A 16,285-nucleotide genomic window follows, 5' to 3' on the forward strand; every position below is an offset into this window, starting at 1 on the left:
CGGGACAAGCTTGCGCTGGGTAGGGGAAGAGCCAGCGGTCAAATAGCTGCAGAGAGCGGCCGGGCAGGGCTACACATCGCTGGCGCCAAAGGCATTCTGACTACGACATGCGCAGGGGTGCAGGAGGAAGGCGCATTCATTGCCGCTGCTGATGCTGCTGCTGTTGCTGCTGCTGCTGAAGCACTGATGGTTGCGGCTGCTATTACATCTTGTTGCTGCTGCTGCTGTTGTTGTTGCTGCTGTTGCTGCTGCTGTGAATTTATCTGCTGCAGTTGCTGGCTTAGCACGGATGCCTGTCTGCGTAGGGTCGGGGGAGGGGGTGCTGAGCTGCCTTGAAAGGCATTTACTACGTCCATCTGTAGGGCGTCCGGAGTGGGGGCAGGGAGGGAGGGGGAGGGAGGAAGGACACAAAGGGGCTCCCCAACACAAGGAGAATGAAGAGAGACGGACAGACAAGGCAGGGGGACGTGCGTGCGAGGAAGATGAACCAACGCACGTGGAGCGAGAGAGACGCCAACGGAAGAACAGCGGATGGAGAAATGATTGACAAAGACGGATGGACATGGGCTCGCATGTGGAGTTAAATAAAAGACATAGGAGGAGGGCGAGACACAGGGCAACCGGCAGGCACAGGGAAACAGGAGGTTGGACCGGCGTTCAGAATAAAGATTGACTTAAGCAGACAAGCACACACAGAGAGAGAGAGGGATCGATCGTAGAATGAAAGCAGCAGCAGAAAAGCGAGAAAACGGAAGAGGAATTATGACGCCGGCAGTGCAGGTTGCGGTCGGGCATGCCGGGAGAGATCGGGATGGACCAGGGGGTGAGAGTAAAAAACGAAAATGAAAACGGCACACACAGACGCACAAAGTCAGGACGAGCTCGACGCTGAGACGTTACATCGGGGCAGAATTCATTCGACAAAGAAACGCGCCGGAAACGGTCGAGGGTTGAATGGTGCAGCGCGGCGGTAGGATTTAAGAATTTAACTTCGAGCAAAGAGGGATCTCGTTTTGTCTTTTTTGAAACCGCCCTCTCCGCTCAACTCCACAACAAACGGCGCGACCGTGAGAGTCGCGGCTCGGCGTTGCGGTGGCGGAGGAAGCCCGTTGCCCTCACGGGAGCGCAACGATGCAGTGGCGGCGGTGGCATCGTCCATCTCTCGATTAAAACGCGTCAAGTGGCGCGGATCGTGGTGCCACTCGGCGGGTGAAGATCCGGCGTACACGGCCATCGAGGTGTTGGCGGTGGGGGGGTCAACACTTTGGCTGGCGTGTAAAGACATAAAGGCTCAGCTTGTTTTCCCTTTCTCGTGCATTATCTCCGCAAATGTGTCGCAGCGAACGCGGCAGTGTGTTGTTGGGCGTATGAAGAGACCGCAGGGATTCGCCCAAAGGCGGCGGGCGCAGTGGCTCTCAGTTGTAGACTCGGCAACTCGCTGGGATGGTCGCTGCTTTCGCGGAAACGCTGGACAGCGACACGCGTTGTTGCGGTTCGCTGGGTGGCGTGTGGGGGTGTAAATTCGCGAGAATGTTAAAAGAATTGACTCGTGAATCGAATCGCGATCCTGATTCGAGACAAGCCATCCGATTGATCGGGTGCCTTATGAGTGTTAAAACTTAGATGTCTCCTTGACCGCTGTCTGGCGTCTGCTAAGCTACCGTGGTTGGGACCGGTGAGTTGCAAGTCAGCATGTCCGCTAGTTCGAATCCCGTTTGAATAGTCGACTAGGACCACCACCCATTTGGGGCCGATAAAAAAATAGGAACCGCTTTGTGAAGAATTCACCGGCAGTTTTGTCCTCTGCGGTGACTGAACCCTTGCCATATGAACGTCGAATTTCCACAACGCGCGGTGTGCTATGCACTTCTGGGCGGTGGGAAGAGAACCTCGGCTTTGACCTAGCGTGTGCCCGCGTGCTACCAACTTCACCGAGCTCCGCCTAAACGTGTGAGTTTGTGCACCATTCAACCCTAAGCCCCGCGATGGCAGCGAGCGAACGTCAACGCATGGAGACATTTAGGACGCAGCGACAGTAAACGGCGTGGTTAGAAAACGCACACATGAGACGAGGTGCCCAAGGAGCGAGCGGTCAACGCGGCTAACGACCGGGCAAGATTGGCCGTGCCGCTGATAAGGAGAACGCGTGAAAATAGCACGCGCGCGTGTGCATGCAACTCGGCCGTTGTTACGCTGCAAGAGAGAAGTGAACGGTTAAGAGTGACTGTGAGCTCTGCATTTAATGGGATGCACAATGCGATTACGTTAGCCCTCGTTTACATGATCAGATTTTCTTTTTTGTCGCTCAAACGACGACCCTTTAAGGGGCTCACCGCACTTGCGGTGAGTGCGAAGGGGCAGCCCCCGTAACTGCTTGTTCAAGCCACTGCTACTGGCCGAAGAGCCTTCGTTTTTTATGGAGATCTATAACACCTCTGAATAGAGCATTTCAGGCCTCCTCTTGCAAGCTGATCAGACGTCCTGGAAGGGGTATGATTGCCCACTCTTTTCTCTGCCACAGGCAAAGACCTGCCCATTGACGAAAATCTATTCAGTACCAATTTATACAGAGGCGGGGGTGGGGGTTTATTTATGTAACTTAAACTATAATGTTTTTTACCAGGTAAGGCCCATTGAGCTATGCAGCTCTTTTTCAGAAGCGACCTGGTCGCAAATGATATCTCAACAATGTGGCTTATGACGTGGAAATGTATAGTAACCAAATACGCGTGTTTGGAAATGTGGTGGGGAAAAATCGGAGGACCCGGGGAAAAATCAACGCGACCACGGGGAGAACACGCAAACTCCAAATATACAGCAGGCGTCAGGGTCAGGATCGAACCCACGACCTCCCGTATACCAGTCGAGGTAGTTAACGTCTCACCACCGTGGCGCCCCATTGTTTTAACTGCCACGCCGGGAGATCTGCTTGAACCTTTGGATTGCAAGCCCGATGGGATAGCCGTGGGGTAACCGTAACACGACGATACCTTTCCAGGCATATGCAGCAAATTCTTCACTCTGGACACTTTAACGGAGATGAGTGACAGAAACTCCATTCGGCTTTTGAAATCAATATAGCCTGATGGAAAATAAATAATCATATAAACTAAATAAGGGTACGTTAAACACGAACTGGGTGCTGAAGGATACTTTTTAATTGGTCGGTCTAAATCGAGAGTGATGATAATGTTGATAAAATCGAAATGTTAAATCGCTTGCTGTGGCAGTCATTTTCCAAAGGCATTAAATACAATTGGATTCGGTAGCATCTAAATGCGAAAATAAAAACGGTGGCACATGTCTAAAGATAATTTGCATCTTAAACTGCATCGAAAATAAACCGTTGTCATAAGGGCAATTTCTGTATCCAAATTGTGTCAAGAATACATTTTTGATCTATATTCAAATTAGTTTTTTGTTTCATCCCACAGTTTAGAGACTTTTAAATTCCAATTTGATCATGTAAATTAAAAGGGCTAAAGTATTTCATCACTGAAAATAAAATGCGGTTAACATAAAACGACAACACCGTTTAAATTCACGTTCATCGTAGTTTCACACCTAAACACAAAACCGCAGTTCTTCATTAGCGAAAGTTGAGACTGTAAAACTTTACATTCGGGAACTGTGGTTTGTTTTCAATTAAAAAGAACCAGCAAGTTATTTAAACATCCAGATAGCCAATTAAAACTTCCGGGAATACAAAAATATGTGAAGTTAAAGACGCAGCCCTGCAATTGCTTGCTCACACCACTTGCTGGCAGAAGGGGTTCAGCTCGAGGGAGCATCTAAACAACCGCTTCTAGAGGGTATTTGGCCTACTCTTCCACGCTGGTCAGATGTCTTGGAAGAGGTGGGGGTACCCAGACTTGACCCCCACCGCACGAGACCTGCTGATCGACTCACTGCGGTATACTCAGTTAGACAGCTGGGTGGACAGAGGCAAGGATGCATAAGAAACTTGCACTATCGGCCAGAGCTTAATAATAATTACAGCACTATAGCATCCATTAACATGTTTTTGTTTGTCAATGGGATCCGCGGACGGAAATTTGATGTGCGATGGATGGTCACCGATTTCATAACCTCCAACCTAAAATCCTCAAATCATGCAATTTGGGAATTAAAATGCTAAATTTGGGGCTCAGTTTTTTTTTTCAAACGCTCATGCGAACATAAAAAACAGCGGAGCGCATCTTGACAGAAAGAATGTGCAGCTTCAAAAGTGTGAGTCAGAGGTGAACACAAAAACACACATTTAATTAGTCACTGACGCTGGGCCTGTAATGAAGAGAAATTGCAATTGTTAGTTGAATTATTTCATCCCTCCGAGATTAAAAAATAATCAGGCACGCCTCCTGTGGGCATGAGTTAATCGCCATTCACGCCCACGGCATTAATTGCGAGGAATCAAAGCCTCGGTTAAAATTCCCTCAACGTTGTTGCACAGCTTCGGAGATGTGAACATCGGGCTGTAGATGACCACGGCTGGGCGTCTAATAGCCCCGAGCCCCTGCCTGGAAGGAGACTTTGAAAGGTTCACACCCTTGGTGACCCTCTGCTCTGCTAGCGAGCACGCGGCTTAGGGCAAATGAGCCTTGATCCACCCTTTATCCACACCTTGCGAGATGCCATGCCGATTATTAATCAGCTACCTCAGCGTGTGGGTTTGACGTTGGTTGTTTCGATGCAATGGCCCAGATGGAGGCAACCTGCGGATGACGAAGCGTGGGTGCGGCTTCACGCGCACGCCGTCACAATGGATCGCCAAACGACGCGGTACAGATTCTACGAACCTTCGCTCGCAATTTTTTGGGACTTTCGGCAAAGGCTTTGAACCGCGTGGTGCGTGTCAAGAGATGAACGTCGCGCTAAAATGCCTCGATTTATCCACTGGAGCTCTCACGCGAAATGGAAGATTTGCAGAAATGATTTAACGCGACCTCCTGTTTTTTGCGACGGATATTTGCACTGGTTTCCATGGCAGCTAGAATTGGTGCTCGCAAGAAATATTTTAATGAGCAAATAAAAAAACGGATTAAACTTTAGCGTGTTTCAGAACACGTAAATTTTGTTAAGTTAGCAGTGACAGGGCAGCTGTAAATTTTTTGTATGCAGAGAGTAATTAAATTCCTTATTATTCGAATGAATGTTACCATCTGTTAGAACGGAAGCACCATTCTATTGTTAAACGACGATGGTGATGATGCAATGCTACTGCTACTGCTGATGAAGATCGTCAAGATGATGGCGATTTTTGATGGTGATGTGTGTCCGCCTGGAATCTAGGGATTTGGAGGCAGCATTTGGTGTTGATCACGCAAAGAACATTACGTGCGTGTAGCACCCAACTCAAACAGGTGGCCAGTAGATGCCAGTTTCATGAAGTGAGTCGGTGGTTCCCGTCTCTACATCTCACTGAAGTTTGGCATTTCGAATCTCATTAAAATGGTTTGTATGGTCACCACTTGCTATTCGGAGCACGCGCGCAAATGCGCACATATACAGCGGCGCACGCAGACCAACATTTCATGAGGGACCGAACTGTTTTCGCTGTTAATACGAAGTTTAACGAGATTGATCGCATACGAATTAAGCTTTCGTTACGTAACGCTGAACGCACCGATGATGGCATGCGCATCGATGGCCGCTTGCCCGTGTGTGTTCTGGGGGTTGCCCCACTTTAATTCGTGGACCGAATTTCAGGAACTGTTAATCGACGACTCGGTTCCTGAAAGCAGCTCCCGGCGCATGGAGCGAAACGTCGGACATTAGGCCAAGCAGCAGCAAACCCCCCGAAAACACAGCGGAGAGCCACAAAGCGCCACCGCTAAAACCTACACGGCAAAAGAGAATGGGTCAATAATGGTTCATTTGTTCAGTGTTACATTAACTAAAACTATATATTGAGCAGAACATCGTCCATGACATACAACATTCATGTAAATATTTCAGGGTGGAGGGGGTGGGTGGGAGGGGGGCGATGGGCAGCCACCCATCACCTCTGCACACACACAAACACAACAAAGAAAGACAAAGCTCCCCCATGTAGCCTTTCACAGGCTTCTGGAGCAAGTGCTGTTAGCGAGTAGCACCGATGCAGGTCGGCACGGCAGACGAGGCGGTGGGTGGCCAGCGCCACACCCGACCGCCTTCGCCTCCCCAGTGGTGACATTTACACATCGCGGCAGGTACACATTTGAGGCTGAGTCGACCTAGAGGAGGCCCAAGTGTTGGCCGCGAGCGGGAATCGAACTGGGGTCACGGCCGCGACTCGTCGCGCAGCACGCCAACAACCGCTATACTACCGCTCCCCACGCGTGACACGCACGCACTCACACACGCACGGACCTGCGTCTGGATGCGGTTGAGGCCCCGGAACCAGAGGATCTGGCCGCGTCGCAGCTCGCGCTCCGCGTGGTCGATCTCGTCCACGTCGGGCGACGTGACGTCTTCGTTCAGCTCGTGCTCGGCCGGCCCGTGCCCGGCCTCCTTCAGGAACTTGAGGTGGCTCGTCGGGATGGTGACGATGAGCTGGGGGGGGGGGGGGGGGGGCCCGGGACGGTAAGGGATAGGTTTGTGCCGGGACGGGGGACGCACGGCTCCGTACCAGAATGCGGGCCAAAAACCGGTGTCGTTCTCTCTCCCCAAACTCGTATAATCATAATAATAACCTTGCTCAATTAAAGAAACGTGTTCCACTCTTTATCGATGTTGCTGCCGGTTTGGTATTTTGGGCCTGTGCTCGGCACAAAACAAAGGCGATAACAACGTGAGATAGAATTACAAATTACGGTAAACTGACATCGTGATAGTTGTCCCATCGTGAAATCTAATCTGGCATTGTCAAGAAAACAGACCGGGCAGCAAGCCCTCGTGGCAACATCGAATGATCTCTTAGCACAAGTGCACCATCTGCTGGGGAAATTACCGGAACTACAAAATGAGCACAGGAGCATGTGCCAAGTGACCTGTGTGGGGCCAGACATTGCGCACCTTAACAAATGCATCGCTTGTTGACTATACAACGCCAGGCTTCGGGGGGGGGGGGGGGGGGTGGGGTCGCTAAAATAGGTACCATTTTGTGGGGAGATGATTGTCGTGGCAACAAAAGCCTCAACAATTAATTGGCCAATCATCTAAATAAACTCAACTATTATTTCACCGGGTAAGGCCCACTGAGCTATATAGGTCTTTTTCAGAAGCGACCTGGCCACAAATGATAGCTCAGCGAAGTGGCTTATCACGTGGACATTTAAAGCGGCCAAATACTCTAAATGAACGCACGTTGATTCTAAATGTGGAGGGAAAACCGGAGGACCCAGAGAAAAATCCGCGTGACCACGGCAAGAGAGAACATGCAGACTCCAAATATACAACAGGCAGACGACGGAAAACGTTCTGGAAATGATTTCGACGTCGCTGTACCTGTCCCCAGAGCAGCTCCCCGAATCCCAGGACGACGCACCACAGCCACTGGCCGATGTTGAGGCCCGAGCAACTGAAGGGTCTTCCTCCGAACTGGACGATGACAATCTGTCGGAGACACAGCTCGGCGTCACGTGGCCGGACCGGCGGTCCGTTATCGTTTGCATTCACAGTCGCTTCACTTTGCTGTCGCGCCTTGCGCGTCGTTCGCGTCGCTAAGTGAGCTGCGCCCGAGCAGCCAGCGGATGTCGTTCATGATGACGACGTCGTGTCGAAATCCTCCACCTTCGTTTTTTTTACTTTGCTCATTTTAAAAGCAATCTGGCCATCCCATTATCTGCGGGGTCATCCATCGCGGATAACCCGCAGATGATAGGATCTCGGGCTTTTGCTTGCCAGGATGTATGCCCCCCCCACCCCCCACTGCGTTTCTTGTTCTGTGATCGGTGCTTTGTAGCGGGCTCGTGTTTGGTTAAAATAAAAAAAATAACACCGCTACTGCATGCAACAACAAGTCGCGGTGACGTCACCACGGCGATTGTGCCAGGCTATGTGCACGTTGAGGCCACGTGAAGTGTCGAACGCTCGCTGGCAAGGAGGTCACGGGACAAACCCAGCAGGTGCCACGGGTTGACCGACTGAGATGACTGCCCGATGCACCACCTGTGCCCCCTACTGCCCCCTACTGGGCATTTAGGGCAAATTAAGGGGAATTAACGGAAGCAGCAAAGACAAAGATACCCCGTATAGCCTGAGCAGACTGTTGGGGCAAGTGATGTTTGCGAGCACCTATGAAGGCCGGTCCAGCACACGAGGAGGTGGGTTGCCAACACCACACCCAGCCGCCTTTGTCTCCCGAAGTGGCGATATTTACACACCAGGTACTCACTTGAGGCTGAGTCGACCTAGGAGAGGCCCAGGAGCGATTCAGATGATCACCACTGATGTTGGCCATGAGCGAGAATCGAACTCGCGTTGCCGGGTTCGTAGCGCTAACCGCTGCTACGCTACCGCTCCCCACAGAAGCAGCAACAACAACAACCATTCGCCACTAAGCGGCGGTGACGTCACCACGGCGCTCGCGCCAGGCTACGTGCACTTCGAGGCCACGTGGAGGTCACGGGGGCAGAACCCAGCCGGTGCCGCGGGTCGACCGACTGAGATGACTCGTCCGATGCGGCACACGCAGAGAGGGCAACTGGGTGGAGCGCCACACCTGGATTGCGAAGGTGCCCAGGACAATGGAGCAGAAGATGGGGTTTCGGAACACGGCCTCGAAGACGTTGCGCTCGCCGTGGATCTTGCGCGCGTTGATCTCGTTGAAGAGCTGCATGAGCACGAACGTGTTGAAGATGATGGTGTAGTGCTCCGACGGCGGCGCGTGCAGGGGGACGTTGCGGCCGTTGTCGATGTCGAAGATCTGCTCTCCTGTGTGGGGCGCGGCCGGAGAAAAGGATTCTCATTTACTTGATAGAGCGAGCGTGCTGTGACGGTCCCACCTCATCCAACCCACAGCACGATTGCTGTATCAAGTAAGTGGGTGAGTGGGTGAGTGAGTGGGTGGTTGGGTTAGTGGGTGAGTGGATGGGTGAGTGAGTGAGCGGGGGGTTGGGTTAGTGGGTGAGTGGGTGGGTGAGTGGGTGAGTGGGTGGATGAGTGAGTGGGTGAGTGGGTGAATGAGTGAGTGGGCGAGTGAGTGGGTGGGTGGTTGGGTTAGTGGGTCAAGTAAGTTACTTGACACAGCAATCGTGCTGTGACGGTTCCACCTGAAGACGGAGGCTTGTGTTGCCTCCGAAACGTCGTGATTTTTATTTTATTTTTATTTTACTTTTATTAATTTAAATTTTTTTACCTATGTGACTTTACCGAAAAAAACCAAGAATATGAATCCTTGCAGTCACGAAAGCTTCAAATCTAGGAGAAAAGGATGTTCAGTCCAGTCTTATTATTGTTCTTCTTGGTTCTTTCGGTAAAGAACCAAGAAGATGAATCCCTGTAGTCACGAAAGCTTTAAATCGAAACTTATTATTGTTGTTGTTATTATTATTAAAACAGACAGGCCAGTGGTGTCCAGTGTTACCAATCAGACACACGTGTGTCCGATGGCAAGACTGTATAGCAAGGTGAAGCCCTGCAATTCCTCTCTCCTGCCATTGCTGGCAGATGTAGATTGAAAACTCATTTAGTGAGAACTGCTTTTCCTGTGTTTAGTTTGTTGTACTTCCCCCGCACCGCCGATTAGCGCGGTCGGCTACGTACGGTGAGAGAGAACTTCAACACATACATACATACACACTCGTCCTCACTGACGTTAGCCATGGCCGATAATGATCTAACTCACAGGCCGCCTGGTTTCGTATCAAAAGTGCCCCAACCACTAACCCACCACTCCCCTACACCCAGATACGACTAAGGAATATTCTCCGTATAGCGTGTACGCATAGAGCTCCAAGTGGCGGTGAATTTCTTCTTTCGTACAGCAGCCCGTTCACATTACTGTAGCCCCGAGAAGAACCTTGAGTACCGTTGCTTTTTGGGCCCGGTATACCTTTGTGGGGCATTCGGCCGGCATTGTGACGTAGCAGTGAAGACCACGAGCAGGCTATCATCTACTCCCACAGTGACATTCATTGCGCTTCCGACATACATACACGCATGCATACACACATACGCACAGGCCACGCGCAAAAAAGACCGATCGGCCGACCGCGGAAGTCATTTTACCGCAGAACAAGAGCGTGAAGATGACGGTGAGCTGGTAGACGGTGTGGCCCAGGATGTTCTTCATCATGGTGCGCGAGATGAGCGGCTTGTTGCGCCCGTACGGCCGCCGCAGCAGCAGCGCCTCGGTGGGCGGCTCGGTGGCGAGCGCCAGCGACGCGAACGTGTCCATGATGAGGTTCACCCAAAGCATCTGCACCGCCTTGAGCGGGGAGTCCTGGGAGGGTGGCACGTGCGGAGGGGGGGGGGGTGTTGGAATCGTCGGTGAGTCGACTCGTCAACAGCGGAGGCAGCAGTGACCCCAAAACTTTGTTTTGCCCCCCCCCCCCACCACCGTGCTACCGGTGTCACGAGACAAAAGGATCCATTTGGATCCCTCGCAGGGCGGCAGCTGCAACCCTTCGCGTTAAGAGAATGGCCCACGCGCAAGTGGGATATCGAGGAGCTGCTGCTGCTGCTGCTGAGAAATGCCTTCGGGTGACCCCTGGCCCCGCGCACAGCAAAGGGCAGCGCTTTCCACGGCTGCCCTGCACGCGAGTGCGATCGTTCGCCGAATGACAGAGAAACCGTGATTTTAATTCTCAGGACTCGAATGTCGCCGCACGAAGTGCAGTACAAAATAGAATGCATTGGCCTTTTTTGTTTGTGTGTGTGTATGTATGTTGAACTTCTTTCACGCAGTACGTAGCCAACCGTGTGTGCATGTGCAGTCATTGGTGACCGTGTTGAGACCATCGACAGCCCTGCGGCTGAGGACTCAATTCTCATCTCACGCGGCCGCCTGGATTCGGAACCGGGGATCTCGCCGGAGCCAGCTCCTGTCCGCCCGGCCACCTCTCGACCCGAAACTCTTCGTTAACCGTGGACTGGCGCGAAGGGACACGGTCGAACGAGCGAGCCGGCGACCGATCGAGTTGTGGGCTGGCCCGGCAGCTTGGGCTCAGGGTACCTGCGTGATGCAGGCGCCGGTGAAGGCGACGATGACGGCCACCACGTTGACCGTGAGCTGGAACTGCAGGAACTTGGAGATGCTGTCGTAGACGTTGCGGCCCCACATCACCGCCTTGACGATGCTGCTGAAGTTGTCGTCGGTGAGGATGATGTCCGAAGCCTCCTTTGCCACGTCCGTGCCAGCAATGCCCTGAGTGCAATCGCAATGGAGGGGAGAGAGGAGATGAGAGGCGATATGTTGTAGATATATCAATGTGAGCGTGTTTGTGTGTGTGCGTTTGTGTCTAACGAGGCAATCGCCCACCAAGCAACAATAGAGGGCGGAGAAGCGACGCTTGCGGTGAGAAAAAGCGACAGGCAGCTAAAAGAACTGGGCGAGTTGGCACGGTGAGGAGCCCAGGTGTTTCATTTACCCCTCATCCCCGTCACTGAATCCATAACACCTGGGTCTCTCCCGTGACCGCCTGCCAGTGAGCCTTCCACACTTCGCGTGGCCTCAAGTGCACCTAGCTTGGCAAAAGTACTGTGGTGACATCCAACGTCACCGGGGGAGAAGATGACTGCCTGCTCGCGGTCTTCAGCGCCGAATGAAGCTAGTGCGGGGCCTGTAGCATATGTTATGAAGGGGCCCGAAAAAAAAAAAAAACGCTTAAATATTAAAACACAAATTCTTTACTTACATAGTAAAGTAATTGTATAATTTAATTTGCTATACAGCCAGATAATACGACAAACCGCTCACCTTAAACACACAGTCGTTCATAACAGTTGAAGGCAGTATAGTACTCTAGTAATAGAGCAAGTGCAGAATCACTGAACCGGAATTGATAGCTTGAAAGCATTTAGCGCGGAGCCCTTGAAAGTGCGGGGCCCTTGAATGTGCTGGGACCCGTAGCAACATATGTAGCTACTTTTGCTGCTAGGATAATCCGGCACTGGCGGTCTTCCCTGCGACATCAAATTCCCCCACGAAGGAATCCCGGCCTGAATAGCAACGGTACTCAAGGTCCTTCTCAGGGCAAAAGTAATGTGAACGGGCTGCCATACGAAACAAGGAGATCCCCGTCACTTGGAGCTCTACGGCGGTTTGTGTTATGCTCATCAGGGGCGGTGCTGGTCACAGACCGTGTCGGCGCTCGCCCCAACAGGGTGTACACGCTATACGGGGCATATTCTTTATTCGTATCTGGGTGTAGGGGAGTGTTGGTTTAGTGCTTAGGTTAGGGCACTTTTGATACGAATTAGGCCACGTGTGAGTTAGATTTTTGGCCATAGCTAACATCAGTGACGAGTATGTATGTACGTTGAACTTCTTTCGCACCGTACGTAGCCAACCATGCTAATCAGAGGTGCGGGGGGGAAGGACAACAAACTAAACACAAAAAAAGTTTCAATATCATTTCGTTTTTTATCTAGATTTAAAAGTTGCGCAGCTCCAGCGGCTTCCTAACATCGAAGAGCTTTCCAGACGGCCGCAGAAGCGCATCTGAAAACGTGCGACGCTGCGACCGTCTTTGTTCTATGACAGCCAAAAGCCGCCGCAAGGATGACCGGACTTCGCCTCGTGGTTTATGCTCCCTGACGAGCTCAGCAGCAACGCATCGTCGTTCATTTGTGGCAAGCACTTTGCGAAGTGATACCTGAACCGGTCCGAGCGCTCCCCTCGCTCCAACTTTGGCGTGCAGTCAGTGCCTGGTGCAGCGTGCCAAGACATCAAGGAATGGGATGAAAGAGGCGACCGCGAGCGTGAAGCTGGCTACCCCTGCCTCATCGTGGGCCATGCCAACTCTCAGTGGGTGCTCGCCACACTGAACTTGCCCCGACAGCCGATAAAGTCAACCTGCACCTCCGACTAGCACGGTTGGCTACGTACGGTGCGAAAGAAGCTCAGCATACGTACGCACATATCGGGGGATATTTGCCCGCTTGCGGGTGTCACGCCGAGTGCATGTATTCAAACTGGCCGTTCGACAATCCATCCTGGGCAGCTGTTAATGCATTGTTGCTGTTGGCACTGTTGTTGTTGTTAAGCGTTGAAAAGAATACCGCAGGCGTCGGCTGCCAAGCGCACGCTGGGACATGCCGCTTCGTGCGACGGCGCTCACCATCGCGAATCCGACGTCCGCCTTCTTGAGAGCGGGGCCATCGTTGGTTCCGTCGCCCGTCACGGCCACCACCTGCCGTTGTGCGCAGACGGTGCTGTCGATGATCCCTGCACGCGCGCGCGGGGACGGCGCACACACAGCCAACACGGAGATTCCACCCGTGTCGCCTTGGCAGAGTTGTTGGCGTTATAGAAAATGTGTTCCGTCATACATTCATCACATTGTATCCAATTCACGTTATGAAAACAACACGTGGGGTTATAGCAGAACGGAGCGTATTCGACAATCAGGCAAATGCACATACAACGACAACCGCCATTCGCCATTAAGTGGCGGTTTACGTCACCACGACGCTTGTGCCAGGCTATGTGCACGTTAAGGCCACGTGAAGTGTTGACCGCTCGCTGGCAGGAGGTCACGGGGTAGACCCAGTATGTGCCATGGGTCGACTGACACACACACACAGACACATTCGTACCTTTCACGAGCGTGTGTTTGTCCGTCGGAGAGGATCGTGCGAGCACCCTCAGCTTGGGCCAGATCTTGTCTATCCTCTCCTGCTCAATCTGCCAACGCAAGCACGCGTGATAGTAAGTAAGTAAAACTCAGTTTCACTTCGTGCCATTCACACGAGGCCTCGCAAGCGCTGTACAACGAACATTCCAGGAAAGACCCTTGACACTAAAACCAAGAGGAAAACCCACCCCTTACGCAGACGGATACGCAAGAGAGAATAAATGTGTTTTCAGACGAGCACCAAAAAGCTCGACTGACTGAGCGCCCCTCACGGTCTCGGGCCAAGGCGTTCCACAAATGGGGCGCCTGCCTTTATTTAGCGAATGCTTCTACACGTGAATGTCATGCGGTTAGAGCGCCAGCTTTGCAAGAAAATAAAGAACTATGCCTGTCAATTTTTCGATTTAAAGCTTTCCTGACTGCAGGGATTCATCTCCTTGGTTCTTTCGGTAAAGTCACGTAGAATGGAAATAATAAAATAATAAAAATAAAACATAATAAAATAATTTTTACGAAGTTTCGGCCACAACGCAAGCGGCCGTCCTCAGGTGAAGAACAGGTCTGTCGAGACGACAGACTCCATTCTACGTGACTTTACCGAAAGAACCAAGAAAATATGCCTGTCAATGTTACATGTTGTGTGAGTGGAGGTCAGCCCACGTAGCCACTGAGCCACGTGACAGCCTCCTCCTCCTCCAGCACGTGCAGGGCAACAACAACAACAACAACCACCACAACCACCAGTACCGCCCGGCAGGTCCTGGCGGACTTCACAGCCGCAGACGATGCGAGGCGCCCGACTACTGGACACTTTATCGCCCATTTAACCCAGATTTGTCCCCTGACTGGACATCTGTGAAAAGGAGCTTCCTAGCTGAACGCACTCCTCCTGTGTAAATATTCTACACTGACTGCCAGAAAGGGTTAAAGCCTTTTCTTTGTTTGTCTCACAGTGAACTGAATTTCACATACAAGGGACCGCATTGGCAGGAGTGCAAGCACATGTTATGGAGGGAAAAAAACTCACCATCTCCATTATTAGCAATTCCTTATGAAGGAAAATTACATCATAAGCCCATTCTTTTGGCATTAGTCCTCTATTCTATTTCGCGGATTTATCTAGCGCCCTGGGCGCTATATAAGTATCTCTCGAGAAAGGCTTATACACAAAGAGTTTACCATATATAATGTTCTGTTATAAGGCAATGTGATGGTGGTAGAAAATCACTTGACATGATACGGTCCAGACGAACAAAACCTCTCGCATTGCTCTACATCCCGCATCGCCCCCACTCGCCTCTCCCAGCTCGTTGCGAATCCGTCGGTTGAAGTCTTTGCCCTCGAGACACAGGAAGTCCTCTCCCGGGTGCAGGATGCCGCACTTGACCGCGATGGCACGCGCCGTGTTGATGTTGTCTCCCGTCACCATCCGCACCGTGATGCCCGCTCGCTGGCACTTGCGAATCGCTTCTGGGACCTGGTGGACGCACGCGCGGGGGTGATCACGTGATGGCGAGACGGTTCAGGGGGCAAGCCGTGCGACCAAATGTCACTCTCGAAAAAACGTTCGCACAACTTGACCGTTGCCATCAGACTGCTTTGTCCACGTCTGAGCGGGTAGTTGTGCACAGAGAATTACACGGGGGGAGGGAGATCGGGGTCGTAACCACTGATCGCAGATCGTAAATAAGGCACGTGATGGCAGACGTCGCTACGAATCGCTGAGCGGGACGCCTGAAAGCCGAGTCTGTGGAATCGGTTGCGTGCAACCGATCACTCACGTTTTGGAACCTGGCTTTAGCAGGTGTGATAGTCCACCAGTTTTACGCGAACTTTGTAACTCAACACTTTAGATGAAAGGCCGGTCAAGCAAGGAATGACTACGAATGTAAGATGAATGTTTGGGTTGTTTTATTGGCTAATGATAATGATAATTAGGTGTAACATTGTCATCATTTTCGTCAACATCATCTTTTGTTGTCGTTATCTAAATCCAATCGTAATTGACATCATCTAAAATACATTAACTGTCATTCATCAATTATCGCATACATATGTTAACCATAGTTCATTATTAAATATCCATCCATCAATCATTGTCATCAATACCCATCGTCGACCATCATCATCGTTAAACATTCAGCGGAATTATCATTCATTAGTCATCGACAACCACCCATAAATATTTTTTTCATCGTCATGAATCAATCGCGAGCCATCATTCATCATCAACATTAGTTAATCAGTCATCAACAATAACCCTTTGTTTTTGGGCAAACAATACAAACACCGCTTGCAGAGGCTGCGATTAGTAGGGTAAAAGAGGGGCAGATGCTCAATAATGTTTCTACACGACGTAGCCATCTCGTTATTTAACGCAATGCTTGCATTGTGAGTTATGTCATTTGTGTAATTTATGTACATTTAATCAAAGCTGTCGGCTCTCTGTGATTAATTTTATTTCTCAGTCCCTTGAAAATGCTCCACTGCGTTTAATCAAGAGTGGGGGGGGGGGTTGAATCTGCAAATGCACAATGATGCAATTAGTTTTCCCCCTAATT

General features: G+C 51.2%; 1 pseudogene; it reads right to left on the reverse strand.

Annotated features, from left to right (window-relative positions):
• The window catches only part of LOC133356417 (plasma membrane calcium-transporting ATPase 2-like), a 184,615-nt pseudogene that overhangs the window by 27,526 nt on the left and 140,804 nt on the right, over window positions 1-16,285 (reverse strand).

The sequence above is a fragment of the Lethenteron reissneri genome, chromosome 54 (assembly GCF_015708825.2).
Source record: "Lethenteron reissneri isolate LAM-NWPU_2019-01 chromosome 54, ASM1570882v1, whole genome shotgun sequence".
NCBI lineage: Eukaryota > Metazoa > Chordata > Hyperoartia > Petromyzontiformes > Petromyzontidae > Lethenteron > Lethenteron reissneri.